This window comes from Ovis canadensis, chromosome 5 (assembly GCF_042477335.2).
Source record: "Ovis canadensis isolate MfBH-ARS-UI-01 breed Bighorn chromosome 5, ARS-UI_OviCan_v2, whole genome shotgun sequence".
NCBI classification, from domain to species: domain Eukaryota; kingdom Metazoa; phylum Chordata; class Mammalia; order Artiodactyla; family Bovidae; genus Ovis; species Ovis canadensis.
The window spans coordinates 109,825,619-109,848,876 of record NC_091249.1 but is presented as its reverse complement, the minus strand read 5'-3'; positions in this window follow the sequence as shown (position 1 = coordinate 109,848,876).

Below are 23,258 nucleotides of genomic sequence, written 5' to 3'. Positions count from 1 at the left end.
TAAGAATGCTCCCTGTAATACTTCATTAGTTTTTAAAACTGCTCCTTTCTGCATTCCAAATATTTTATACATGTTCTTATTAATCATCTTATTATACCTTATGGTAAGTAGATGGTAAAAGCTATTCAAAATCACTCACTGCAGAATAGAATAATTAGATAATTAGGACATGTGTGAACATGAAGTACACATTAGGGTAGAGAAGTACAAATAATTGCCACAAAGGACTATGACAAAATTGTCAGCTTTTTATATCTACTAGCAAAATGTTTTAAGCAATGAATCCAAGACATATTTTTTGCTTTTCCAACAATATAGGCACCTCAGGAGTGGGGTCCATTAATAGTTTTCTGCAGTGTGTGAAAAGGGAGAGGGGGAACTTCAACCCATTTATTTTAAAATAATGATGTTTTCAAAGACTATAATGTAGTATTGGCTCACTAAGAACTAGGAAAATATCCAAACACACAAGTCTGCCTCTCTTGACTTTCAGATTACCCAAATAAAATGAAAAGCTAAAGAAAAGTTAAGGGGGAAAAAAGACATGGAACTCTCCAATGCTCTGAGAAAATTCTACATGTGGCTTAAAATTAAAGGTCATTACTTTCCAAAGTGGCTTTTCACAACATAATAAATAACACTGAATATCTACATCTTTCATTCTGCCTGTCTTTGTCTCTATCTCTGTCTCTTCTAACTCTTTCATTTTTTTCTATGTAAAAGGAAAAACAAACGTATATTCTAGATACATGATGAAGTATTCCTTTCTGGGCAAATGCTGCTGGCCTAGGGTGTCCAGAAAGAGTGGGTGATTAACTTTTCATTGTAAGTTCATTTTCTCAATATCTAGGACAGTGTTTTTTTTTCAAAGTTAGCAGGGTTTGGTTCCATTTTTCAATAATGCTTTTCTGAAAAACAAATGATTAGATTGCTTTAAATCTATATCAAGAATTAAATAAGTTTAAAGTTGTTAAAGAATCCAAAATTCTTTAGAGAATTTACAGGACTAAAGAAAACACATGCATCTTTTGCAAAAAAATTATTTATAGAAAGAAGTCATATAGAACTGAAATTCAGGTATTAATTGTATTTAAATTGAAGTTATTTTCAATTGTTTACCCTTAAAGAGGAAAAAAAAAAAAAAAAAGCTAGAAATAAAATGAACCTTCCTCAATCCAGTAAAGAGCATCAACAAACTTCAGTTAACACTGTAATTAATGTGAAAGACTGAAAGCTTGACTTTTAAGATTAAGAACAAGACAATGATGTCTGCCCTCACCACTTCAATTCAACCTTAATAAAGGTTATAGATGATCACTCATCTAGAGCCAGATATCCTGGAATGGTAAGTGAAGTGGGCCTTAGGAAGCATCACTATGAACAAAGCTAGTGGAGGTGATGGAATTCCAGTTGAGCTATTTCAAATCCTCAAAGATGATGCTGTGAAGGTGCTGCACTCAATATGACAGCAAATTTGGAAAACTCAGCAGTGGCCACAGGACTGGAAAAGGTCAGTTTTCAATTCAATCCTGAAGAAAGGCAATGCCAAATAATGCTCAAACTACCACACAATCGCACTCATCTCATACACTAGTAAAGTAATGCTCAAAATTCTCCAAGCCAGGCTTCAACAGTACATGAACCATGAACTTCCAGATGTTCAAGCTAGATTTAGAAAAGGCAGAGGAACCAGAGATCAAATTATAAACATCCGTTGGATCATTGAAAAAGCAAGAGAGTTCCAGAAAAACATCTACTTCTGCTTTATTGACTATGCCAAAGCCTTTGACTGTGTGGATCACAACAAACTGTGGAAAATTCTGAAAGAGATGGGAATTTCAGACCAGCTGACCTAGCTCCTAAGAAGTCTGTATGCAGCAGGTAGAACTGGATTTGAAACAACAGATTGGTTCCAAATCGGGAAAGAAGTACATCAAGGCTGTATATTGTCACTGTGCTTATGCAACTTATATGCAGAGTACATCATGAGAAATTCCAGGCTGGATGAAGCACAAACTGGAATCAACATTGCTGGGAGAAATATCAATAACCTCAGATATACAGATGACACCAGACATATGACAGAAAGTGAAGAAGAACTAAAGAGCCTCTTGATGAAAGTGAAAGAGGAGAGTGAAAAAGTTGGCTTAAAGCTCAACATTTGAAGACTAAGATCATGGCATCTGGTCCCATCACTTCATGGCAAATAGATGGGGAAACAGTGGAAACATTGACAGAGTTTATGTTTGGGGGAACTCCAAAATCACTGCAGATGGGACTTCAGCCATGAAATTAAAAGATGCTTGTTCCTTGGAAGAAAAGCTATGACCAAACTAGATAGCATATTAAAAAGCAGAGAAATTATTTTTCCAACAAAGGTCCATCTAGTTAAAACTATGGTTTTTCCAATAGTCAAGTATGGATGTGAGAGCAGGATTTTGAAAGAAGCTGAGCACCAGAGAATTGATGGTTTTGAACTGCGGTGCTGGAGAATACTCTTGAGAGTCCCTTGGACTGCAAGGAGATCCAACCAGCCCATCCTAAAAGAGATCAATCTTGAGTCTTCTTTGGAAGGAATGATACTGAAGCTGAAACTCCAATACTTTGGCCACCTGATGTGAAGAACTGACTCATTTGAAAAGACCTTGATGTTGGGAAAGATTTAAAGCATTAGGAGAAGGGGACGACAGAGGTTGAGATGATTAGATGGCATCACTGACTCAATGGACATGAATTTGAGTAGGCCCTGGGAGTTGTTGATGAACAGGGGACCCTGCACTATATGGGGTCACAAAAAGTCAGACAAGGTTGAGCAATTGAACTGAACTGAACTGAACAGATGGGGCATTTAAAAAGAAAAGCAAATACATAAAGGATGTCCAGATTAAAAAAGAAGTAAAATTATCTCTATTTTTAGATCCATGATGTTATATATAACACTTCTCAAGAAACTGGCAAAAGAAAAATTGCTAAAATTAATAGTTAAGACTGTGAGACACATAATTAATGTAGAATATGAAAATTTTTCTATAAACTAGCTAATGAACAATCCAAAAATAAAATTAAGAAAACAAATCAATTTATATCATATCAAGCAGTATAAAATACTTGAAAATAAATTTAAAAAAGAAACACAAGAACTGTACACTGACTAGCACAAAGACTGTTGAAAGTAAAGATGCATAAGAAGATGTGTCAATAGAAATATAACTCCTGGTCATAGCTTGAAATACTTAATACTAAGAGTACAACACTCCTCAAATTGATCTACAAAAATAATAATAATAATCCTTTTCAAAATCCTAAGTGGCTTTTTGGCAGAAAACTACAATCCGATCCTAAAATTCATAGGGAATTACCATAGGTCCAGAAGAGTGTGAACAATGTACAAAGAGGAAAACAAAGTTAGAAGACTCACACTTTTTGATTTGAAAACTTACTAAAAATCTCTTGTTATCAGGACACTGTGGTCCTCAGATAAGAAACAGAAACATCAATTAATAGAACAGAATTGAAAGTCTACAAGTATGTTCTTACATTTATGGTTAATTGAATTTTGACAAAAGTACCAAGACAATTCAATGGTAAAAGAAGAATCTCTAAACACATGGTTCCAAGACAACAATATGTTCACTTCATGCTTATCTCATGCTATATATAAAAAGTTAATTTAAAATGTATCAAAAATTCACATATAGAGAGTACAAATATAATACTCTTACATGGAAATGTAGGCGTTAATACCTCAGATTTAGCAATGGCTTCTTAGCTATAATACCAAATCACCATCTACAAAAGAAAAAATATACAAATTAAACATGATCTAAATTTAAAAAATTCTGCTTGAAAGGGAACCATCAAGAAAAAGACAACTCAGAAAGGGGAGAAAATATATTACATATTTTTCATCAGATACGATACATCTAAGATATTTGATAATGGACTTATATCAAGAATATATACAGAATCTTACATCTCAATGGCAAAAAGACAAACCAGTTTTAAAATGTTATGGATTTGAATACAAATTTCTCTAAAGAACATATGCTGTTAACTAACACAAAAATAGAAAGTGAAAGTCACGTCTGACTCTTTGCAAACCCATGGACTAAGGGCCATGGGATTCTCCAGGCCAGAATACTGGAGTGGGTGGCTTTTCTCTTCTCCCAGGGATCTTCCCCACCCAGGGATCAAATCCAGGTCTCCTACACTGCAGGCAGATTCTTTACCAGCTGAACCACAGGGAAGTCCAAGAACATTGGAGGGGTTAGCCTATCCCTTCTCCAGTAGATCTTCCTGACCCATGAATTGAACCAGGGTCTCCTGTATTGCAGGCAGATTCTTTATCAACTGAACTATGAGGGAAGCCCAACGTACAAAAATGTGTTCAATCAAATCATTAGTCATTAGGGAAATACACAGATTGAGTCCCCAGTGAGATATGCCTTTCACTCATAACTAAAATCAAAAATATGAAAAATAACATGTGTTTAAGAGGATGTGGAGAAATTGGAACACTGAAACATCACTAGTGGCATTGTCAAATAGTGCAGCTACTTCAGAAAAAAAAGTCAGTAGTTCTTTAAAATGTTAAAAATAGCGTTATCCTATTATCCTTTGGTTTCATTCTGAACAGTTGAAAATCCCAGAGGAGCCTGATGGGGTAGAGTCCATGGAGTCCCAGAGTCGTACACGAATGAGTGTGGGTGTATGCACGCACAAACAATTAACAACATAAATGCATAAAAACTTCTATGTTGCTATTCACAGCATTATTTATAATAGCCAAAAAGTGAAACAATCCAAATGTTTATCAACTGATAAATAAACAAAATGTGTCATATTCCTTAAATGGAATATTATTCAACAATAAAACAGAATATTATACTGTTACATGCCACAACATGGATAAAACTACAAACATCATGTTAAGTGAAAGAAATGGTCATGTTTTAGGTCTTTAAGCATCCAAACTATCTCAGCGTACAAATCCACAGAGACAAAAATCAAATGAGTAACTTCTACCACTAATTGGGCTTCCCAGGTGGCGCTAGTGGTAAAGAACCCATCTGCTGATACAGGAGATATAGAGCTTCAGGAGGTTTAAAAGACACAGGGTTCCATCCCTGGCTCAGGAAGATCCCCTCGAGGAGGCCATGGCAACCCATTCCAGTATTCTTTCCTGGAGAATCCTATGGACAGAAAAGTCTGGCAGGCTACAGTCCATAGGGTTGGAAAGAGTTGGACACAACTGAAGCGACTTAGCACACACCGCTAATTGGTGTGAGTCAGTAATATTATGTCTTAGTGGTACTGTGAAGAACAGGGAAGAAATGACTGCCATTAAGTATGGGTTATCTTTAGGGAGCAATGCAACTTTTCTCAAATTAGGCAGCCGTGATGATTGGACACTATGAATAGCAAGCACACATACTTTAAGAGGGTGAATTTTATGGCATATGGATTATATCCCAGTAAAAAAAAAATAGGTTTCTCTAGGTCTTTAAATTGATCCTGTTTCTTAATCTATAATTATAATTAATTTGAGGAGGGACATTAGGTAATGGTATCTCTATGCAGATACCATCAAAAAGACTTCTTTAAAACTAAGCAGAAACCAGATTATTTCAGTTGTAGTGTTCCCATATGATACAGCATTCAAATTCTAAGGTTGTCATTAAAAGTGTTACCAATAAGCCTACTCTGTGTCTTTATTTGGTTTCTTTCCCCTCTCTGTGTGCTCCAGTGACTATATTCAGCTCTCCTCAATTGTAACCATTGTATTTCCACTTGAAAGTGTTGACTCACCTTATTTTCTTAGGAGGGAAACAGTCTTCCCTCATATGTACTGTGTGGAAATAGATAAATGTCACCTTATCTATATAACTTACTTTATTTCACCAAACATAATGATTTTCACAAATTCATGTTTCTATAAACACTTAGCAGGAGAAGGCAATGGCACCCCAGTCCAGTACTCCTGCCTGGAAAATTCCATGGGCGGAGGAGCCTGGTAGGCTGCAGTCCATGGGGTCAGTAAAAGTCAGACACGACTGAGTGACTTCACTTTCACTTCTCACTTTCATGCATTGGAAAAGGAAATGGCAACCCACTCCAGTGTTCTTGCCTGGAGAATCCCAGGGACGTAGGAGCCATCTATGGGGCTGCACAGAGTCGAACACGATTGAAGCGACTTAGCAGCAGCAGCAGCAGCATAAACACTTAGCATCTCTTGTCACATTTATCAGATTGACCTTATTATCATGAAATACACAGTAAATTTTTAATCAAATAAGAATGTTTCTCATGAATACTTAAGAAACAAAACTAATAAGTCTTAAATTACAATACCTTAAAATTGAAACAATATTTTAAAAAACAGTGCTGACTTCTTTTTAAACTTCCAACCCCAGCCTTTTCTTACCTTTCCCAACAGGTTAGAAGAAAGGCAAGTCATTTTTACAGCCCCATTGATTCAACATTCATATATTTTTTTCTGTCACAACCAAGGCAGAGTTTGAGTATAATTGTTCAGGGACTTTGTGTCACTGCTGTACTAGGTCAGCCATCTATCTAAAAAATGAACTGGACAACCTTCAAATAGCAATGACTTCAATTCCTTTGGGATATGAATTGGCCATAAGCTAACAATAAATTGTTGTTAATGTAGTGATTTCCTGTTGCCAAGTTCCATGTATTTTACAAATACATCTCAACTTAGATGGAAAAGATCATTATTGCCATTCAAAGACTGAGAAGCCGTAACATAGAGCCATTAAAGGTATTGAGCAAGGTCAGAGAGTATATGATCAGTGAAAATGAGAACACCTCAAAGTCTCCAAATTGTGGTCTATCTACCAGGAGACATAATTTCTTGGTAAATACTCATCACTTTGCTCTGGGGTACTGAGAATCACAAGCAACTCTTTCAAATTGATGTTGAAGTCCTCAAAATACGAATCTTAAAATTACTCTAGGGCACACCAATTACACATTTTTAAACAAGCTACTCTCCAATAATCTTCTGAGAACCCACAAAACACTCTAAAGGCATAAAGAAAATACACTGAATTTAAATTCTACTTACAAAAAACCCTTCAAACTATTACTCAAAATCCACTTTAGATCATCATCCATTCAGTTCAGTTCAGTCACTCAGTCATGTCAGACACTTGCGACCCCATGAATCGAAGCATGCCAGGCCTCCCTGTCTCTCGCCAACTCCTGGAGTTTACCCAAACTCATGTGCATCGAGTTGGAAATGCCATCCAGCCATCTCATCCTCTGTCATCCCCTTCTCCTCCTGCCCCTAATCCTCCCAGCATCAGAGTCTTTTCCAATGAGTCAACTCTGCACATCAGGTGGCCAAAGTATTGGAGTTTCAGCCTCAGCATCAGTCCTTCCAGTGAACACCCAGGACTGGTCTCCTTTTGGATGGACTGGTTGGCCACCTGATAATCTGAATGTAATAATCTACAGTAAAGTAGCAGCAAAATTGTAAGGAGAAAATATTCTATGAACAACATGTTCTTTCAGCTTTGCCTTAAATATATATTTGGTGCTTCTACTTCTCTTCCTATTGCCTCAGTTCAGTTCAGTTCAGTTCAGTCACTCAGTCGTGTCCAACTCTTTGCAACCCCATGAATCACAGCACGTCAGGCCTCCCTGTCCATCACCAACTCCCAGAGTTCATTCAGATTCACGTCCATCAAGTAAGTGATGCCAGCCAGCCATCTCATCCTCGGTCTCCCCTTCTCCTCCTGCCCCCAGTCCCTCCCAGCATCAGAGTCTTTTCCAATGAATCAGCTCTTCTCATGAGGTGGCCAAAGCACTGGAGCTTCAGCTTTAGCATCATTCCTTCCAAAGAAATCCCAGGGCTGATCTCCTTCAGAATGGACTGGTTGGATCTCCTTGCAGTCCAAGGGAACCTCAAGAGTCTTCTCCAACATCTATTGCCTGAACTTATACATTTCTAACTCGGCTCCTTTTCACTTTTATTTTCATATTTCAATTCTACACTCAGAAGACTGAATTGTCTTTGTATAAAAGTGACTACATTATCCCTATGATTTAAGTACATCCGTGCTTCTCATTGTTCAATTCAGTTCAGTTGCTCAGTCATGTCCGACTCTTTGCGACCCCATGAATCACAGCACACCAGGCCTCCCTGTCCATCACCAACTCCTGGAGGTCACTCAGACTCACATCCATCGAGTCCGTGATGCCATCCAGCCATCTCATCCTCGGTCGTCCCCGTCTCCTTCTGCCCCCAATCCCTCCAAGCATCAGAATCTTTTCCAATGAGGCAACTCTTCGCATGAGATGGCCAGAGTACTGGGGTTTCAGCTTCAGCATCATTCCTTCCAAAGAAATCCCAGGGCTGATCTCCTTCAGAATGGACTGCTTGGATCTCCTTGCAGTCCAAGGGACTCTCAAGAGTCTCATTGTAATTGGACGATATTCATCTCCTTGTGACAGGATCCTTTATGATCTGCATCCCATCCAGCTCTCTAGCTTCAACTCTTACTACCCCAACCCCCTTGATCATACAGCTTCAACAACCTCTCAGTTCCTCAAATTCATCACGTTTATGTCCCCTTCTCCATCTTTCTTCTGCTTGGCTTCTGCCTCCGAAATCCTTACCTCTCAGAAATTAGCATCATGAGATCTTCACCACCTACTTAGGTTTCACTTAAAAACTGCCTCTCACTAGGTGATTTCCCTCCTTTCCAGCTTACTTTCTATTGGCCTAATCCCTTACAACTTCTATTTTGTTTCCTTCAAAGTGCTTGTTACTAAGTTGAATTATCTTGATATGTGTATCTCTTGTTTACTGTCTGTCTTTCCTCAGGACAGTATAAGGTCCCTAAGAAGAGTAAATGTGTCTTGCTCAGCATTGTACCCTCCGTGTGTAGAACAATGTCTAACACAATGTGAATTTAATACATGGCTGAAGAAATGAATCAGTTGATAACTCATGGTCTAAAAATAACGAAGAATAAAGAGTAACCATGAAATTGACATATAACAATTTAATTAACACCATAGGATTCTGCAATAACCTGCCATAGAAAAGTATCATGTCAATCCAAACCCTTGAGTATATAAATATTTTACAGCACCAGCAATAATTGATATTCACAGTTATTACCATGCATTATCAAGAAAATTTGAGTAATATTCTATATATGCCATACCAGGGAAGTATTTTTATTTAACTTTCTATTAGAAAATAATGAAAACAAAAGATTAGGTAGTTTACATTTGGAAATTAAATTATCATAACTAGCTATTTATCCCTTATTTTCTATACACTATCCCCTCAAGCCAGAAACCTGAGAATAATCCTAAGTTCTTTTTATCTTCCTTATCTTCACATCCAATAAATTGGGTATTTTCAACTTTATTTCCCAACTGTTTCTTGATAATATTTCTTATTTAATATTCATATTACCAATGTATGATTTGTTATCATCATTTCTTACCTGAACTATTACTGAGAGATTCTTACTCTAGCTTTATAAATCATAAAGTATAAACAGAAGTATCTAACAATAACTTAATTAAGCACTCCGGTAGATTACTATTGCTTATAGCAAAATTTCCAATGACGTCATTAGGACATGCAAAATTTTCATGACTTGAACCTCCTCTACCCAACCTACTTCTTTGTTTTACATCATAGTAATGTTTTTTTATGGACTTCCCTGATGGCTCAGAGGGTAAAGCGTCTGCAACGCAGGAGACCTAGGTTCGATCCCTGGGTCGGGAAGATCCCCTGGAGAAAGAAATGCCAACCCACTCCAATGCTATTGCCTGGAAAATTCCATGGACAGAGGAGCCTGGTAGGCTACAGTTCATGGGATCACAAAGAGTTGGACACGACTGAGTGACTTCACTTTACTGTTCTTTTATAGCTTTTTACCTTTATCATCTATTATCTTTTCCTAGGAGGATATTCTGGAGAAGGTAATGGCACCCCACTCCAGTACTCTTGCCTGGAAAATCCCATGGACAGAGGAGCCTGGTAGGCTGCAGTCCGTGGGGTCGCTAAGAGTCAAACACGACTGAGCGACTTCACTTTCACTTTTCACCTTCATGCATTGGAGAAGGAAATGGCAGCTCACTCCAGTATTCTTACCTGGAGAATCCCAGGGATGGGGGAGCCTGGTGGGCTGCCATCTATGCAGTCACAGAGTCGGACATGACTAAAGCGACTTAGCAGCAGCAGCAGGAGTATATTGTGATTTTTTTTCATCCAGGTAATTTTTAATGCATCTTTCCATCATTACTAAAACCTTGTCCAATTTTCCAGTATGGGGCAAGAGCTCCTTTATTTTATGCTTCCTCAAGCCTCAAACATATTTCATTGAACTCATTAGAATGTTTGAGTTTCAGTTATCAAAGAATCCAACTAAATATAGTTCATTCAATAGAGTTCATTACCTCCTATAATAAAATGATTTGCAGGAAATCATTTCAGGTTTGTTGGGGGCTGATTAATGTTAAGTATCTGGGTCATTTTTTTTTCTTTAAAATTCTTAGTCTTAACATGGCTACCATGGGTCCAAACCTCATACATTCCTCCAAATATATTTAAAGGCAGAGAGGAGAAGGAAATAGCTGATGGATGGGTAACCAAGAGTACCAGCAATTCTAACACTGACATTTCTGTTGATATGTACATTTTTCCCATTGTTTTTAAAAACTCTTCATGAATATATTGCTAAAGGCTATTATTTTGTATATCATGACATTAATAAAAGCTTATTATCAATAAAAGTTGACATAAATGCTGATCATCATTAACATCAAAATGTTAACTCAAACTAAACTTAAACAACATTTCCTTATCGCTAAGTTGAAGCTATATTAGTTTTCTAGTGATGTCATAATGAAATACCACAACTGAGTGGGTTAAAACTACAGAAATTTATTCTCCCACAGGACTGGAGGCTAGATATCTGAAATCAAAATGTCAGCATGGCCGCTGTCCCTCTAAAACTGTAGGAAAAACTCTATTTAACCTAACATCCATGGACCTACTTAAGGCACTCAGAGGCTCTAACATTTCTGTGCTTCTCCATAACTTTCCATGCTAAAACAAAACAGGAACTCGCAGATAAAATTTGAGTCATTTTCCCAATCTGATCTGGAATTTCTGTTTAAACTCAAACAATTTTCCATTTGACCAAAATCATAATTTGCATATTACATGTAAATAATCTTCAGAATAAGACTCTATAAGAGCATAAGGTTTTAAAAGCTCATCAGTATTCTGAGGTTGGTTAAGTACATTTATTTATGGTTACGTACATTTATTAATGGCTAACTACGTTTATTTATTTTTAAAGACATTCTTAGCCATATGAGCATTGGTGCTGGTGGGTAAGTGGCCAAATCGTGTCTAATTCTTACAACCCCATGGACTGTAACTCATCCGGCTTCTCTACCTATGGGATTTCCCAGGCAAGAATACTGGAGTATGTTGCCACTTCTCCTCCAGGGAACCTTTCCCACCCAGTGATCCAACCAAGGTCTCCTGGATTGCAGGCAGTCTCCTGCTTTGAAGGTGGATTCTTCATCGATTAAGCAACCAGTTCAATTCATTTCTGTTGCTCAGTTGCGTCAGACTCTTTGTGACTGCATGGATTGCAGCACACCAAGCTTCCCTGTCCATCACCAACTCCCGGAGCTTGCTCAAACTCAAGTCCATCGAGTCGGTGATGCCATGAAATCATCTCATCCTGTGTTGTCCTCTTCTCCTCCCACCTTCAATCTTTCCCAGCATCAGGGTCTTTTCCAATGAGTCAGTTCTTCCCATCTAATAGGTGGCCAGCCTATTAGAGCTTCAGTTTCAGCATCACTCCTTCCAATGAGTATTCACAACTGATTTCCTTTAGGATTGACTGGTTGGATCTCCTTGCAGTCCAAGGGACTCGCAAGGGTCTTCTCCAATTCAAAAGTATCAATTTCTCAGTGCTTAGCTTTCTTTAGGCCAAACTCTTACATCCATACTGGGCTATTAAAGAAACTATAACATTGACTAGCCAGATCTTTTTCAGCAAAGTAGTGTCTCTGCTTTTTAATATGCTGTCTAGGTTGGATATAACTTTTATTCCAAGGAACAAGCATCTTATAATTTCATGGCTGCAGTCACCATCTGCAGTGATTTTGGAGCCCAAGAAAACAAAATCTGTCACTGTTTCCATTGTTTCCCTATGTATTTGCCATGAAATGATGGGACCAGATGCCATGATCTTTGTTTTTTGAATGTTGAGCTTTAAGCCAGCTTTTTCAGTCTCCTCTTTCACTTTCATCAAGAGGCTCTTGAGTTCTTCTTCACTTTCTGCCACAAGGGTGGTGTCATCTGCATATCTGAGGTTATTCATATTTCTCCCAGCAATCTTGATTCCAGCTTTTGCTTCATCTGGTCCCCCATTTCACATGATGTACTACGAATATAAGTTAAATAAACAGGGTGACAATATACAGCCTTGACATACTCCCTTCTAAATTTGGAATCAGTCTCTTGTTCCATGTCCAGTTCTAATGGTTGCTTCTTGACCTGAACACAGATTTCTCAGGAGGCAGGTAAAGTGGTCTGGTGTTCCCCTCTCTTCAAGAATTTTCCACAGTTTGTTGTGTTCCACACAGTCAAAGGCTTTAGCATACTCAGTGAAGCAGAAGTAGATGTTTTTCTGGATTTCTCTTGATTTTCCTATGATCCAAGAGATGTTGGCAGTTTGATCTCTGGTTCCTCTGCCTTTTCTACATCCAGCTTGAACAACTGGAAGGTCTCGGGAACCAGGGAAACCCATATTAGAATTAAAGAGCACTTGTTAGATATCTGAGACTTTGGTGAATTATCCATAAATGGAGAAGAACAAGATGAGGGGAGAATGAGAGAAAAGAGAGGCATACAATATCAACACTATCTGATAACTACTATGGGCTATTTGTTGGAATTCACCAAGTATTAAGAGAGCTTAAAGAAGGCATCACAAAAAGAGGATTTTGTTCGGTAAAGGTAAGTGGGGAAGAGCATACCAAGCCAAACAAATAGCGTACATACTATCTTTGCACGTATTGGAGGGAAGAAGGAGTGTGTAGGTACAGAATGGAGAGGAGAGAATGAAGAAAGAAGGGAGGATAGATGATGCCTTAAAGTGAGAATGGGGCCATATTGAACCACATCAGTACAAAGTAACTCCATGGTTATAAGAAAAAAAAATTGTTTACCCTCAAAAACAGAGGATGCCAGAGTTTGTTTCTCTCTAAGTATAAACGATTTGGGATATGAAGCTTTGAAGAGATGGCCTCCAGGGTTTAAAGGGAAACTACAGTTTTGCTGGATTTAGAAAAGGCAGAAGTATCAGAGATCAAACTGCCAACATCATTGGGTCCTAGAAAAAGCAAAGGAATTCCAGAAAAACATATATTTCTGCTTAAAGATTTTGACTGTGGATCAAAACAAACTATGGAAAATTCTTAAAAAGATAGGAATACTAGACTACCTTACCTGCTTCCTGAGAAACATTTTGCAGGTCAAGAAGTAAAGTTAGAACCGGACATGGAAAAACTGACTGGTCAAAATTGGGAAACGAGTATGTCAAGGCTCTACATTGTGACCCTGTTTATTTAACTTTCATGTAGAGTACATCGTATGCCAGGGTGTATTAATCACAAGCTGGAATCAAGATTTCTGGGAGAAATATCAACAACCTCAGCTATGCAGATGACACCACCCTAATATCACAAAGCAAAAAGGAACTAAAGAGCCTCTTTTTGAGAATGAAAGAAGAGAATGAAAAAGCTGGCTTAAAACTCAACATTCAAAAAACTAAGATTATGACATTCATTCCCATCACTTCATGGCAAATAGATGGGGAAGAAGTAAAAACAGTGACATATTTTATTTTCTTGGGCTCCAAAATCACTGTGGGGGATGACTGCAGCTTTGAAGTTAAAAGACGCTTGCTCCTTGAAAGGAAAGATAGGACAAACTTAGAAAGCTTATTAAAAAGCAGAGACATCATTCTGCTGACAAAGGTTCTTGCTAATCAAAGCCATGGTCTTTCCCGTAGCCATGCATGTATGTGAGAGCTGGACCATAAAGAAAGCTGAGCGCCAAAGAATTGATGCCCTTGAAATGTGGTGCTGGAGAAGATTCTTGAGAGTTTTGTGGACTGCAAGGAAATCTAACCAGTCAATCCTAAAGGAAATCAACTCTGATATTCATTGGAAGCACAGATGCTGAAGCTCTAATACTTTGGCCACCTAATGCGAAGAGCTGACTCACTGGAGAAGACCCTGATGCTAGGAAAGACTGAGGGCAGGAGGAGAAGGGGATAACCGAGGATGAGATGTTTAGATAGCATCACCGACTCAAGGGACGTGAGTTTGAGCAAACTCTGGGAGGTAGTGAACGACAGAGAAGCCTGACGTGATGCGGTCCATAGGGTTGCAAAGAGTCAGACAGGACTTAGCGACTGAACAGCAACAACAAATAGTTTTGCTTTTCACCTACTTCTATAATAATTATGATCTTTTCAACTCATTTCTCAAATATAATTTCACACTGCTATTTCCTCAACAAACAGCCTGGTGACAAACACTGAATGAAAATAAAATAAATTGGATGATGTCAAATTCCAACTTTTTTGCAGTACAAATACTGAGTGACAGTATCATAAATTGGATAATGTCAAATTCTAAGACATTATATTTGATTCTCAATTCAAACCACAACTCAAAACAGTCTCCTGTTTATTTTGTTTAGTATCAAGTTTATTGAACTAAATCTATCTTCTGTATATAAATGAAGATAATTAGATTTGAGGTATCAATGTCATAACAAATCAAACATGCCTTGGGTTATAAATATAAAATGTACACATTTTTGGTGAAACAATTATCAGGGAAATATATCCTAAGATATCAGAATTTTTTTCAAATTCTGCTATGATACATGGGATTATATAATTGTGTTTTCTTTATTACAAAGCAAGTATTCTATATCTTCAAACTGTTATATAAATTAAACTCCATAGGGTACCTACTTTAATGAAAAAAATTAAAATGTAGAGATTATTTTACAAGTCTTCCTGTAGTAAAAACTAAGTAAAACTACCAGGTTTTAACAAAAATGGTCTGTGCAATCAGACCTAAATAATAAAATATGTCTCATATAGCTACTGGCAAAAGGGAAGAAACAACATGAGGGATAAAGTAATCAAATGACTTGTCTTTTGTTTTGAGCAACAGTATTTTCTCTAACTCATAGAAACAACAACAAAATATTAGCTCTGATTAAAAAGCTAGAAAGAGATGAGGCTTAATTATCAAATTTCAATTTCTCTATGAACTCAAACCAAATATATAAAAGAAGGATGGTTAGCCATTTTAAAGGTGAAAACACAAATTTCCAATCACACTTTAAAATTAAAATATTTTAGTAGAGCCTGAAGTCAGGCAGGTTGTTTCCTCCAGTTCCATTCTTCTTTCTCAAGATTGCTTTGGCTATTTGGGATTTTTTGTATTTCCATACAAATTATGAAATTATTTGTTCTAGCTTTGTGAAAAATACCATTAGTCGCTTGGTGGGGAGTGCATGGAATCTATAGATTGCTTTGGGTAGTATACTCATTTTCACTATATTGATTCTTCCAATCCATGAACATGGTATATTTCTCAATCTATTAGGGTCCTCTTTGATTTCTTTCACCAGTGTCTTATAGTTTTCTATATATAGGTCTTTTGTTTCTTTAAGTAGATCTATTCCTAAGTATTTTATTCTTTTCATCGCAATGGTGAATGGAATTTTTAGTGTATAAGAATGCAAGGGATTTCTGTGTGTTGATTTTATATCCTGCAACTTTACTATATTCATTGATTAGCTCTAGTAATTTTCTGGTAGAGTCTTTAGGGTTTTCTATGTAGAGGACCATGTCATCTGCAAACAGTGAGTTTTACTTCTTCTTTTCCAATCTGGATTCCTTTTATTTCTTTTTCTGCTCTGATTACTGTGGCCAAAACTTCCAAAACTATGTTGAATAGTAGTGGTGAAAGTTGGCACCCTTGTCTTGTTCTGGACTTTAGGGGAAATGCTTTCAATTTTTCACCATTGTGGATAATATTTGCTGTGGGTTTGTCATATGTTGCTTTTATTATGTTGAGATATGTTCCTTCTATTCCTGCTTTCTGTTGAGGTATGTTCCTTCTATTCCTGCTTTCAACATCCATCATAAATGGATGTTGAATTTTGTCAAAGGCTTTCTGTGCATCTATTGAGATAATCATATGGTTTTTATTTTTCAATTTGTTAATGTGGTGTATTACATTGATTGATTTGTGGATATTGAAGAATGCTTGCATCTCTGGGATAAAGCCCACTTGGTCATGATGTATGATCTTTTAAATGTGTTGTTGGATTCCATTTGCGAGAATTTTGTTAAGGATTTTTGCACCCATGTTCATCAGTGATATTGGCCTGTAGTTTTCTTTTTTTGTGGCATCTTTGTCAGGTTTTGGTATTAGGGTGATGATGGGCTCATAGAATGAGTTCGGAAGTTTACCTTCCTCTGCAAATTTCTGGAAGAGTTTGAGTAGGATAGGTGTTAGCTCTTCTCAAAATTTTTGGTAGAATTCAGCTGTGAAGCCGTCTGTTCATGGGCTTTTGTTTGCTGGAAGATTTGTGATTACAGTTTCAATTTCTATGCCTGTGATGAGTCTGTTAAGATTTTCTAATTCTTCCTGGTTCAGTTTCAGGCTCTACTACAAAGCTGCAGTCATCAGGACAGTATGGTACTGGCACAAAGACAGAAATATAGATCAGTGGAACAAAATAGAAAGCCCAGAGATAAATCCACGCACCTATGGACACCTTATCTTTGACAAAGGAGGCAAGAATATATAATGGAGAAAAGACAATCTCTTTAACAAGTGGTGCTGGGAAAATTGGTCAACCACTTGTAAAAAAATGAAACTAGAACACTTTCTAACACCATACACAGAAATAAACTCAAAATGGATTAAAGATCTAGACTTAAGACCAGACCTATAAAACTCCTAGAGGAGAACATAGGCAAAACACTCTCCAACATAAATCACAGAAGGATCCTCTGTGACCCTTCTCCAGGGGATATTCCTAACCCAGGGATCAAACCCGGGTCTCCTGCATTGCAGACAGACACTTTACCATCTAAGCCACTAGGGAAGCCCACCGTCTATGACCCACCTCCCAGAATATTGGAAATAAAAGCAAAAATAAACAAATGGGACCTAATTAAAAGCTCCTGCACAACAAAGGAAGCTATAAGCAAGGTGAAAAGACAGCCTTCTGAATGGGAGAAAATAATAGCAAATGAAGCAACTGAAAAAGAATTAATCTCAAAAATATATAAGCAACTCCTACAGCTCAATTCCAGAAAAATAAATAACCCAATCAAAAAGTGGGCCAAAGAACTAAACAGAGCTTTCTCCAAAGAAGACATACAGATGGCTAACAAACACATGAAATGATGCTCAACATCACTCATTATCAGAGAAATGCAAATCAAAACCACAATGAGGTACCATTTCACACCAGTCACAATGGGCACTATCCAAAAGTCTACAAGCAATAAATGCTGGAGAGGGTGTGAAGAAAAGGGAACCATCTTACACTGTTGGTGGTAATGCAAACTAGTACAGCCACTATGGAGAAGAGTGTGAAGATTCCTTTAAAAACTGTAAATAGAACTACCATATGACCCAGAAATTCCATTGCTGGGCATACACACCAAGGAAACCAGAATTGAAAGAGACATGCGTACCCCAATGTTCATCTCAGCACTGTTTATAATAGCCAGGACACGGAAGCAACCTAGATGTCCATCAGCAGACAAATGGATAAGAAAGCTGTGGTATGTATACACAATGGAGTATTACCCAGCCATTAAAAAGAATGCATTTGAATCAGTTCTAATGAGGTGGATGAAACTGGAACCTATCCAACCAGTCCATTCTAAAGGAGATCAGTCCTGGGTGTTCTTTGAAAAGAACGATGCTAAAGCTGAAACTCCAGTAATTTGGCCACCTCATGCGAAGAGTTGACTCATTGGAAAAGACTCTGATGCTGGGAGGGATTGAGGGAGGATGAGATGGCTGGATGGCATCACCGACTCGATGGATGTGAGTCTGAGTGAACTCCGGGAGTTGGTGATGGACAGGGAGGCCTGGCACACTGCAATTCATGGGGTCACAAAGAGTTGGACATGACTGAGCGACTGAACTAAACTGAACTGAACTGATACAGAGTGAAGTAAGCAAGAAAGAAAAACACCAATACAGTATACTAATGCATATATATGGAATTTAGAAAGATAGCAATGATAACCTTGTATGCGAGACAGCAAAAGAGACACAGATGTATAGAACAGTCTTTTGGATTCTGTGGGAGAGGGTGAGGGTGGGATCATTTGGGAAAATGGCATTGAAACATGTATATTATCATATGTGAAATGAATTGCCAGTCCAGGTTTGATGCTTGATACAGTATGCTTGGGGCTGGTTCACTGGGATGACCCAGAGGGATGGGATGGGGAGGGATGTGGGAGGGGTTTCAGGATGGGGAACACATATACAACCATGGTGGATTCATGTCAATGTATGGCAAAACCAATACAATATTATAAAGTAATTAGCCTCCAATTAAAATAAATACATTTATATTAAAAAACAAATTAAAAATTTTTAAGATAAAAATAACAGAAATCTCAAAAAGTAAATAAATAAATAATTTTTAAAAAGAACTTGCAATTAACAGCCTTTCCATAAGCAGACACACTATTCTCCACTATTTAAAAGACTTGATTCTTCCTCTATAATACCTTATCTTGTTTTAATTTATATTGAGTCCCGCTCCTTTGTAGCAATTCAGACAGCTGACTGACTTGGATGCTTGGGAGTTTTTCTCGGTTTTCTCTTAATTTACTATAAAATATGCCTGGAATTATTCTTAAAAAGAGCAATAATATGAAAATAAACTTGGAATAGAAGAAAATGGCAAAAAACAATCAATTATCCCTTTCCAACACAAAGTAATCATCTTTCATATAAATTATTGAGTTATTCTAACACATTAAATTACCTAAATGTCATGGGGATTAGAATTTCTCATTCACCTTAGATTAATCTGATACAACTCTCTCCTGGGTGTGTTAATGCAGGAGGGGATTCTGAGAACACAATATACCCTAGTGAACAGTAGTCCCTAACCAAGTCTTGGACAGATGGGTTAAATGTTTAAATAATATATTTAGCAACTAATGTACTCTGTACTTGCACACCACGCATTAATAATTCTATTTTGAAAAAATTACTTTGCCTAATTGTGTTCTTATTTCAATTCAAAACCAATATATGATTTAAAAAATAATTTATAAGAGTCCTTTGGGTGTGCAGTAGAAAGGGACTATTCCACATGGAGTTTTTACATAGTTTCCAACTTTAATAAGTAGGAATATGTTTTTCTTTGCTGATGAAAAATAAAATAGCATATTTTTGCTTCCAAAAATAAATTTTGAATGAGGAAGTAAATAAAAGCAAAAGAAAAATACATTCAGGCAGAGAGGAAAATTTGTTTGTAAAACAAAAGCTATGAATTATAGTAACTTTGTGAATTTCCAATTTAGTGTAAAAGCTCAAAAACCTTTTTTGCTTCACTATGTTCTTAAAAAGATAGCATCTTAATACAATAAATTAATAAATAACAACCTCAATTAAACAGAATCAGGAGACAGAAGGGGGAGCCCTCATGTGCTATGATGGTAGCAGAGACCAAAAGGAGGAAGGAAGACTTCCTCTTCTTGTCTGTCAAGAGCTTAGCCAATGAAAGCCTATCACAACTGAACAAATGAAAAAGCCAAAGCAATCTTGAGAAAGAAGAATGGAACTGGAGGAATCAACTTGCCTGACTTCAGGCTCTACTACAAAGCCACAGTCATCAAGACAGTATGGTACTGGCACAAAGACAGACATATAGATCAATGGAACAAAATAGAAAGCCCAGAGATAAATCCACACACATATGGACACCTTATCTTTGACAAAGGAGGCAAGAATATACAATGGAGCAAAGACAATCTCTTTAACAAGTGGTGCTGGGAAAACTGGTCAACCACTTGTAAAAGAATGAAACTAGATCACTTCCTAACACCGCACACAAAAATAAACTCAAAATGGATTAAAGGTCTAAATGTAAGATCAGAAACTATAAAACTCCTAGAGGAGAACATAGGCAAAACACTCTCAGACATAAATCACAGCAGGATCCTCTATGATCCACCTCCCAGAATTCTGGAAATAAAAGCAAAAATAAACAAATGGGATCTAATTAAAATTGAAAGCTTCTGCACAACAAAGGAAAATATAAGCAAGGTGAAAAGACAGCCTTCTGAATGGGAGAAAATCATAGCAAATGAAGCAACTGACAAACAACTAATCTCAAAAATATACAAGCAACTTATGCAGCTCAATTCCAGAAAAATAAACGACCCAATCAAAAAATGGGCCAAAGAACTAAATAGACATTTCTCCAAAGAAGACATACGGATGGCTAACAAGCACATGAAAAGATGCTCAACATCACTCATTATTAGAGAAATGCAAATCAAAACCACAATGAGGTACCACTTCACACCAGTCAGAATGGCTGCGATCCAAAAATCTGCAAGCAATAAATGCTGGAGAGGGTGTGGAGAAAAGGGAACCCTCCTACACTGTTGGTGGGAATGCAAACTAGTACAGCCACTATGGAGAACAGTGTGGAGATTCCTTAAAAAATTGCAAATAGAACTACCTTATGACCCAGCAATCCCACTGCTGGGCATACACACCGAGGAAACCAGAATTGAAAGAGACACATGTACCCCAATGTTCATCGCAGCACTGTTTATAATAGCCAGGACGTGGAAACAACCTAGATGTCCATCAGCAGATGAATGGATAAGAAAGCAGTGGTACATATACACAATGGAGTATTACTCAGCCGTTAAAAAGAATTCATTTGAATCAGTTCTGATGAGATGGATGAAACTGGAGCCGATTATACAGAGTGAAGTAAGCCAGAAAGAAAAACACCAATACGGTATACTAACACATATATATGGAATTTAGGAAGATGGCAATGACGACCCTGTATGCAAGACAGGGAAAGAGACACAGATGTGTATAACGGACTTTTGGACTCAGAGGGAGAGGGAGAGGGTGGGATGATTTGGGAGAATGACATTCTAACATGTATACTATCATGTAAGAATTGAATTGCCAGTCTATGTCTGACGCAGGATGCAGCATGCTTGGGGCTGGTGCATGGGGATGACCCAGAGAGATGTTATGGGGAGGGAGGTGGGAGGGGGGTTCATGTTTGGGAATGCATGTAAGAATTAAAGATTTTAAAATTAAAAAAATAAAAAACTAAAAAAAAAAAAAGGCCACCATATATCAAACTCCCCATTCCTTCAGTGGACTGTTTACTATAGCCCTCCCAAATTCCTTTTCCCCTTTCCAGGGATCAAACCTGGGTCTCCTGCATTGCAGGCAGATTCTTTACCATTTGAGCCACTAGGGAAGCCCTTTTTCCCTATATAAAAGAATATTTCTCTAGTTTCACTGAAGCATTGCATGTGGGTTGCTACAATTAAGGACTGCAAATTGCAACTTTTGCTGACTCTGAATAAGCTGATTTTTGCTACAGAAATAACTGTCAGCCTATTTGTTTCAGGTTAACATCTTGACAGCCCATATGGGGATCCAGAGAAGACCCTGTACAACTCCAAGGCTGGTGAGCAAACAGGTTTTGCATCCACATGGAGCACGTTGTTGCTCATTGCTTTTCTTGCCAACCCTAGCATTTGACAGTAAGTCTTTCTACTAATTTCAAGCTCTTACCTTTTTTGTCCTGTGAAACTTCTCAGGTTTTATTACAGGTCTACTTTAAGACTTCCTTCTTTCTGATTAAGGCTTTGTTCTGTATGTGAGTACTCATTTGGCACTTTAGCCTGTTAAAATCAGGCTGTTTCAGTTGAAAGTGTGCTAGCCTTCAACCCATTACCCTCTTGAAAAAAGGTATTACTTCTGGAACAAACTGCCTTCGACTCAGTCCTTCAAAAACAGGAGAATTCATTCCAATTTCATTGGAATTGTTCTGGTTTGGCCCTCAGCCCAATTCCTTTGGGAATAAGAGCAGCTTTTGGTCTGGCTCCTAGGGGACTAGACTGTTCCGTTGGAATTTGTTGGTATTAGGCCTACAGACTGAGCTGTATAAGCAATTTGAAAAATTATTCTTGTACACTAGAAGAGAAGTTCTGAGAAATGGGTTTCCAGTTATCTAAAATTTTGAAAGCATGTCCCCTACAGAATCCCCAGGCACTTCTGTGTTTAAAATCATAGTTCAGGAACTTATGGTTATCTGCTGGGGAGAGAAAGTTAGGGAGTTGGGGATTTACATGTACACACTGCTATATTTAAAACAAATAACCAACAAGGGAAAGAAAGAAAAAACTATGGTTCCTCCTCATGGACAATTCTAACTTAATGGACCAACCTCAATGAAGGTCATTCTGAGGAACTTTTGAAATTCCCACACTTAATTTTCATAAAATCAAATTGGGTAACCACAGCTCCAAATTTTCCAAAACTGAATGGAAAGTTTATTTCAGTCAGTATTTTGGGGCTTATAAATGTTGAGTCCAAAATTGTTTCTCTGCAAAATAAGATGTTTAACTGAGTCAAACGATCAAAGAAAGATAACATGGCTTTAGAAGCCTCATGGCCTTTCCTTAACTTCTCAGTCTCAGGTTCCAGCTGACTTTCTCCTGACTTTCTCCTTTTCTTTTACGTAGGCTATACCTCTCAGTTTCATCATACTAATTCTCTCACTGAACTTCCTTTTTTTCCCCTGAAACTCTCCCCACTCTCTTTCCTCTAACTTATCAGAACCCATCACTTTAAAATTAAGCCTCCTGAGAATCTAGAGGCTGAAGCCCTAATTTCTTATTTTCCCTGGACTAAAACTGAAGTTTGGTCCATAGCTAAAGACCTTCCTAAAGTTACTAATACCCTCAAAGATTTGCTGAGGAATTTAAAATAGTCATTCAAACTTAGTTTATCTTACTCGTTTCAGCTAGTTCACATACTTGTCAGTGAAGGCTAGGCTTAGTGTTGGATGAAAACCACAATTGGGAAAATCCTGAAAGGTCTCTAGAATTACAACC